Here is an 8,089-nt window from a genome sequence, read left to right as displayed (position 1 = left end):
GGCTGGGGAACGCCGTCGCTTGGGCTTGGCTGGGCTTGGGCACTAGGGCAGCTGCTCCCAGCTCTCCTGCCTCCCGCTTCAGCTGCCCGAGTGCTTCGGGACAGGCCTTTGGCCTCTAGGCCCTGCGGCAGCAGGGTGGTGTTTCACAAACTTGCGTTCCACACAGGCCGAAAGAATGCAGAGCCTGACCGAAAGGCTCGTGGAGCTCCTGCAGCTCAGGATGACCACCATTCTATTGAGCTATCTGTTCCTGGATAAGGGTGCCCAGATACCCGGCCCCATTGCCCTGCAGCTGGCTAAGGTGTTCCTGCCACTCTTTGACAACGTAAGGCTCTGTGCCCCCAGCCACGGCCACTGGCTGCTGCCCGGACACTTGGTGCCCTGTGGAGATGCAGGCCTGCGCCAATGTGGGCCAGAATCAGCTGATGCTGAGCTCTTGTTTCCCTCCTGTCATACAGGATGACAGCCAGGTGCAGCAGCTCTCCATGACTGTCTTTCAAACCTTGATGTCTGCTGTAGAAGAAGAAGGAGAAAAGCCTCTGATGACACAAGTGTGTCAGAGCCTGCTCCCACTCCTCTTCCACTGCCACAGTGAGAATCAGCATGTGGCAGAGGTGAGGAATCGTGGGCTGCTGCTGTCCCCCTGGGAGGGGACTCGGCTGCCTCCTACCCTGGCGCCTGCCGGGCTGCAGCCGCCTCCAGGCCATGGCATAGGGACGCGGGTCCTGTGGCCTGTGCTGTGGGGCCATCTCCGCGTCTCTGCTGCTCTCCAGGCTTCTCGGGAAACGCTGCTTTGTGCGGTCAAGTTCCTGAAGAAGCGAGATCTTGAAAAACTTGTCAAGAAGGAGAAACTGTGGAAGTTCGCTGATGTCCTGGTAAGGACGGCCCGCAAGCCCCAGCCTCAGCCTGGAGAAGCCCCTGAGCGCGGTGCTCAGCGTGCGGGGCTGGCAGCTGCGCCCCTGCCCGCGGCTGCACCCAGAGGCCGCGCGGGCTCTTCTCCAGGCTCCTGTGGGCCCGAGCCCCGGGCCGATGGAGCCCCGGCCCGGCAGGGCTGCGGGGCGGGCCGGCACCGCGGCTCCCCGGGGCGCAGCCGGCCCTGTGCCCCCTCCGGAGCCCGGCGCCAGCGGCTGCTGGCCGCGCCTCAGGGCTGTGCGGGCAGGGGAGGCCGGGGCTGGGCGCAGGGAGCGCCCGGCCGAGGGGCTGAGCCCGCGCCAAGCCTTCCCCGCTGCCGCTCTCTGCAGCTGGAAGAGGACAGGAGCAGAGCGGCCGAGCACCTGCGCCGGGCCCTGCGCTACCTGGAGAGCCCACAGGAGCCCCTGCGAGCGGCAGCCATCAGGTTCACGGGTGAGCCCCGAGCCCGGGCTCCCTCCCCGCCCCGCCGCAGATCGGCCCCAGCCCCGGCTGCTGCCCCGGCAGCGCCGTCCGGGCCCGGCGCCGTGGTGCCCCGCCTGGGCTGGGCGCTGCTGCCGCCCTCTGGCAGCCGTGCCCTGGGGCGGCAGCGGGCGGCATGGCCCGGGCTGAGCCCTGCCGGGCCAGCAGGGCGTGCGGCCACAGCGCTGGCAGCGCCGCGGGCAGGGAGCTGTGCCGCTGGCGCCGTGACAGGCTCTCTGTTCGCAGGGATGGCCGGGCGGCAGCTGAGGGGGCAGCAGCAAGAGCTCCAGCTGATCTGCAGTGGTGAGCGAGGGCAGCGGGCGGCAGCGGGGGCTGGCGGGGGCAGCTGCAAGCCCTGCCCCGGCTGCGGAGGGCTCTGCTCCCGCGGGCAGAGCACACTGAGATTCCAGGGCCACGTGGGGCATTTGTGGCCAGCAGCTTCGGGCTGATCCCCTTGGTCCCTGCTCCCTCCTGGCCATGGCAAGAGCCGGCCGGGATGGCCCTTGCAGGGGGCTCTCCTCGGCTCCCTGCAGCTGCAGCTTCTGACCGTGGCTCTGTTCCTCTCTCTTGCAGCCCTTGAACGCCTGACGGAGGACATGAGCAGTGCCGTGTCGGAGCTGGCACTTCAAACACTGCCTGTCCTCCGGGCAGTACAGCGTGGGCAATACTCCATCTTCCAGAGGCTGCAAGATCAGCTGCGCAGGGCATGGAAGGCTCGGCCTCGTCTGTCGGGGCTCGGCTGGCTGCGCTGCCGGAGCTCTGAGGAGAGCTGATCCGGAGGATCTCTTTCCTGAGGCCAGTGGGAATTTTCCTTTTCTTTAAGATTTTTCTTTTCTTCTTTTGCATTGTTTATCTATGTTGTAAATATAGAATGTGTTATGATACACAGATTCCCAGGAGCTTTTCTTTGCTGCCCAGGCTCTGCAGGGCAAGAGGGAGGAAAGGGTGCAAAGGGTGCTTGTGCTCAGCAGCACAGCAGGCTGAGAGGTCCTGAGGCCCTGAAGGGGGAAAAGGGTGCTTGTGCTCAGCCAGCTGCCCAGGCGTGCAGTGCTGCAGGGAAAATGGCCAGAAGCCCCTTGGCCTTTGGTGGCTCTGCTGAAGCCTTTGTGCTGCCGTCAGAGCGGGTGGGCAGGGGCCGGAGCTGCGGGGATCCCTGCCAGAGCGGTGCCTGGAGATGGCCACAAGCCCTGTGCCAGGCAGGAAGCGCCATCCGTGTCCTCCTGCCCGTGTGCTGCTGGCTGCATTGCTGAGGGCTCCCAGGTGCCTCTGGATGGGGCTCCTCTGGCGCTCCTGGGGGGCTGCGGCGCTGCTGCCGGGCAGGTGGCCGGGCTGGGGCACTGGGAAGCCCTGAGCCATTGGGTGTCAGAGGCCATAAGCAGCCCCCTGGCAGCCGCCTTGTTCCTGCCAGAGTTGACTTAGGAGAAGGATCCTGGGCACTCTGTAACTAACAGCATGCACGTTGTTGCAAACCAAAATGTAGGGAATTCTCACACCTTTGGTCTTGTAAGCATAGCTTAGAATTAAACATAGGATTTGATCTGAGACCTTGGAAAGGGCTTCCAAACTTAGGTGCTAAAAGTGAGAATGTGGATTTATAGTTTATAGCAGAGACACATTAAGCTAAGTGGAGGAAAGTTTAGAGTTTTAGATTTTAAGATATAGAAAAAATAAAAGTAGTTACAATAGTTAACAAGAAGTTTAGAATGCAGTCTGTAGGTTTGTGTGTCATAACATGATTGGCTAAGGAAGCTCACACTGTAGCATGAGTCCATAAGACAAAATATTGAAGGATTGGGTCCAAAACATAAATATCCTTCTTGGCAGTGTTTTATTGGCCAATAAATCTTTTTAAGATCTTATAACTAGAGGTCTTGTGACCTTGTGAGCCATGTGGTGGAGATGTGAGCCAAACTCACCCTTCCTGTCTATGGAGAAGATATGAAAAATAGATGGCATCATCTGAAAATCTCAGGGGTCCGGTCTCTAACTCATTCTAAACTTCTTCAAATCCCCCTAACTGTGATCCAGCTACAAATAGATGACAAGGACCCTTAATGCTTGCTATTTGACTCCAAACCAGCTGCTTTAGAAACTTTCACATAACCCTGTGTAGTTTTGTGCCAGAAATGTGTCGTTTTAAGAAACCTTCCCCACTGACTTGAATAGAGGTTTGTCTGAAGGGTATTTTAGGAGAAACCCTCGCAGCAGGGGTCTGGGCTTTGGCCCAGCTGTGTCCCCTGCTGATTGTGAAGTGTGCCATCAGATCCAGGTGTTTCTGGGCTAAAAATATAACCAAGTGACTTTGACTTGCTCTTCTTGGCCTATAAAAGCTGGACCCACTTTCAGGGCAAATTTGGAGACCTCATTTGTGGGTGGATGGATCACCTAGGATTTTCCCAATTGCTGGGAATGGTTCTCCAGGTCCCTGGTGTAAAACGGGGCTCCCCAGCAACTGCGGATCTGCAAGATGATAAACAATTGTCTTGGCTTGAAAAGCCAGGTGTCTGCTAAGGAAGGCAGAAGCCTCCTCTGAAATGAAAAATGTAAATCCCTTCCCTTGAAAATATTACAATTTAGAAATTAAAATGCCCTCATGGAAAGATATGGGAATAGGAATAACAGTTCTCTACTAGGAAAATTAAAAATACAAATGTAACGGTACAAACAACAACAAAAAAACTACCGACAGAGTCAGAATACGACCTGACACCCTGTGGGTCAGGGTGCTGGTAGCAGTCCCATTAAATGGTGGCTGCAGTGCTCCTGCAGTGTCAGGAGTGGTTCTGTTGGAGCAGGGATCCTGTGGAAGGGTGGAGTTTTCCTCTGAAGGTTTGGTAGTGGTGTAGATGGGCCTGGTCTTCCTGTGGGAATCCAGTGGAGAAGAAAGCTGCTCCTCTGGGAATCCAGTGGGACAAGGCTGCTCTGGTATCCCAGAATTTCAGATGATATCCAGGAAGGAATGCTTGGCTCCTCCCCCTGGGCGGAGCATCTCCCAATGGGATAATGTAATTTTATCAGTCCTGCAGTGACACTCACTGGCCCATTAACAGACGATATTTCCCCAGAGGCAGGATTGGTTTGTGGAAGAGATAAAGGAAACTGCCCTACTTCTGACAGACAGCAAATAGAATACACACATTATCTTTCAATCCAGGGGATTATCCACTCCTTATTCTGTTTCCATCTGCATCACAATGAAACCTTGCACACAGTTCTCACTCGCTGCAGTACACAACGGCTTTCCCCATCTTTTCTGCATTACCCACCAAGTGTAACCAGGTCCTTGAGCAAAAACAATCCCACAGATGGCTTTGTCTTTGTATGAGGTGGGATTAATCCAAACAGTCTTTCCTGAAATACCTTTCATATGTGCCACAGGGACTTTATCTCCATCCACTGTGTGCAAGGGTTCAGACTGGGCAGGCCCAGCTCGATTGACGGACCCTCGGGTGTTGACCATCCAGGTGGCTTTTGCTAAGCTCATTTTCCAATTTCTAAAAGTCCCCCCAAGTGTGTTCAGGGTAGCCTTAAGTAGTCCCTTGCACTGTTCAACTTTCCCAGCAGCTGGTGTGTGATAGGGGATATGATATATCCATTCAATGCCATGTTCTCTGGCCCAAGTGTTGATAAGGCTGTTCTAGAAATGGGTGCCCTTGTCTGACTCATTTCTCTCAGGGGTGCCATGTCTCCACAGGATTTGCTTTTCCAAGCCCAAGATGGTGTTCCGGGCAGTAGTGAGAAGCACAGGGTAGGTCTCCAACCATCCCGTGGTGGCTTCCACCATGGTCAGCACGTAGCGCTTGCCCTGACGTGTCTGGGGCAGTGTGATGCAGTCAATCTACCAGGCCTCCCCATACTTGCATTTGGACCACCGCCCACCATACCACAGGGGCTTCACTTGCTTGGCCTGTTTGATCTCTGCACATGCCTCACAGTCACAGATAACCTGAGAAACACTGCTCACAGGTTAAATGGTTCATGGTTAAATCCACCCCTCAGTCTCGTGCCCATTTCTAGGTGGCATCTCTGCCCTGATGGCCTGAGGCATCATGGGCCCATCGAGCTAGGAACAATTCCCCCTTATGTTGCCAGTCTAAGTCTATCTTTGACACCCCTATCTTTTCTGGGGACATGGGCAGCTACATGATGGATCTTCACCGATGGATTTTCTACCCAAGAGGCAATGTCTTTCCATTCATCAGCAGCCCAAACTGGTTTTTATCTACGCTGCCAGTTGGCCTTTTTCCACTTTTCCAGCCAGTCCCACAGAGCATTGGCTACCATCCATGAATCAGTATAAAGGTAGAGCTTTGGCCGCTTCTCTCTTTCTGCAATGTCCAGGGCCAGTTGAACGGCCTTGAGTTCATCAAGTTGGCTTGATCCACCTTCTCCTTTGGTAGTTTGAGGAACCTGTCATGTGGGGCTCCATATGGCTGCTTTCCACTTCTGGTTCATCCCTACGATGCAACAGGAACCATGAGTAAAACGAGCGCAGCGTGTTTCCTCTGCTGGTAATTGGTTGTATGGTGGAGCTTCTTCAGCCTTTGTCTCTTGTTCCTGCTCCTCTTTGTTAGTGAGACTACATTTTTCACCTTCCGGCCAGTTTGTAATTATTTCCAGAATCCCAGGGCAATTCAGGTTTCCAATATGGGCGCGGTGTGTGATGAGGGCAATCCACTAGCTCCATGTAGCACTGGTGGCATGGTGGGTGGAAGGAACCTTTCCTTTAAACATCCACCCCAGCACCGGAAGTCGGGCTGCCAGGAGAAGTTGTGCTTCAGTGCCAGTCACCTCTGAGGTGGCTTGAACTCCTTCATAGGTGGCCAAGATTTCCTTCTCTGTGGAAGTGGAGTTGGCTTTGGACCCTCTGTAACTTTGGCTCCAGAATCCCAGTGGTCAGCCTCGAGTCTCCCCAGGCACCTTCTGCCAAAGGCTCCAGGACAAACCATGGTTCCCAGCTGCAGAGTAGAGCATGTTCTTCACATCTGGTCCTGTCCTGACTGGGCCAAGGGCTACTGCATGAGCAATCTCCTGCTTGATCTGGGCAAAGGCTTGTTGCTGCTCAGGGCCCCGTTGGAAATTGTTCTTCTTGCGGGTGACCAGGTGGAAAGGGCTCACAATCTGGCTGTACTCAGGAATGTGCATTCTCCAAAAGCCTATGGCGCCTAGGAAAGCTTGTGTTTCCTTCTTGTTGGTAGGTGGAGAGATAGCGGTGATCTTGTTGATTCCCTCTGTCAGGATCTGATGCCGTCCATTCTGCCACTGGACTCCTAGAACCTGAATTTCTTGAGCTGGTCCATTAACCTTGCTTCGCTTAATGGCAAAACCAGCTTTCAGCAGAATCTTCATAATCATCTCTCCTTTTTTGAAGACATCCCTTGCTGTGCTCTCGCACACAATGATGTCATCAATATACTGAAGTTGTTCTGGAGCCTCACCCTTTTCTAGTGCACTCTGGATCAGTCCATGGCAGATGGTGGGGCTGTGCTTCCACCCCTGGGGCAGTTGGTTCCAGGTGTACTGCACTCCCCTCCAGATGAAGGCCAACTGAGGCCTGCATTCTGCTGCGAAAGGAATGGAGCAGAAGGTGTTGGCAGTATCAATGGTCACGTAGCACTTTGCTGCCTTGAACTCCAGCTCGTACTGAAGCTCCAACATGTCTGGCACAGCAGCGCTCAGTGGTGGTGTGACCTCAGTCTCCATTCTCCACTGGACTTACGCACTGGCCATATAGGGTTGTTGAAAGGTGAACGAGCCATGCTGACCACCCCTTGGCTCTCCAGTTTACAAATCATCTCATGGATGGCAATCACAGAGTCTCTGTTGGTACGATACTGCCGACAGTGCACTGCTGCTGTGGCGATTGGTACCCGTTGTTGTTCAACTCTCAGCAGTCCCACAGCAGAGGGGTCGTCTGAGAGACCAGGCAAGGTATTCAGTTGTCTGATGTCTAATGTCTCTACAGCAGCTATCCCAAAAGCCCAACCATGTCCTTTTGAATCTTTGAAGTACCCATTTCTGAGATGGTCTATGTCAAGGATGCATGGGGCCTCTGGGCCAGTCACGGTGGGGTGTTTCTGCCACCTGTTCCCAGTTAAACTCACTTGGGCCTCCAATACAGTCAGCTGCTGGGATCCTCCTGTTACCCCAGAAATAGAAATGGATTCTGCTCCTATGTACCTTGATGGCATCAGGGTACATTGGGCCCCGGTGTCAACCAAAGCCGAATATTTTTGTGGGTCGGATGTGCCAGGCCACTGGATCCACACAGTCCAATAGATCCAATTGTCCCTGTCCTCTACCTGGCTAGAGGCAGGGCCCCTCTATTCCTGGTCGTGGCACATGTTGCTCTCTTCCTGCAAACAGATTCCTGAAGTTCCTTCAAGAGGATCAGCCACATCATCATTCCTATATTGTCTGGAATTCTGTGTGCGAGAGACTGGAGCAGCATTGACTCTAGATGAGCTTCTTGTGCTAGGTGTTCCTCTTTTCAGTTCATGTACCCAGGTTGCTAAGGAGGAGGTGGGTTTTCCATCCCACTTCCTCATGTCTTCTCCATGCTCCTAAAGGAAAAAAACCAGAGGTTACCTCATGGAGTGTGTCCTGTCTCCTTCGCTGGGGGATGCCAGCTCCTAAGGGCAGAGGCTCTTGAGGTTCTGGCAAGATGTGGTAGACTTCTTCCTTAAGTTCTTTTTTTAGTTTCTGATGGCCCTCTTCA

The sequence above is a fragment of the Motacilla alba genome, unplaced genomic scaffold (genome assembly GCF_015832195.1).
Source record: "Motacilla alba alba isolate MOTALB_02 unplaced genomic scaffold, Motacilla_alba_V1.0_pri HiC_scaffold_28, whole genome shotgun sequence".
NCBI lineage: Eukaryota > Metazoa > Chordata > Aves > Passeriformes > Motacillidae > Motacilla > Motacilla alba.
This window is presented reverse-complemented; position numbering follows the sequence as displayed.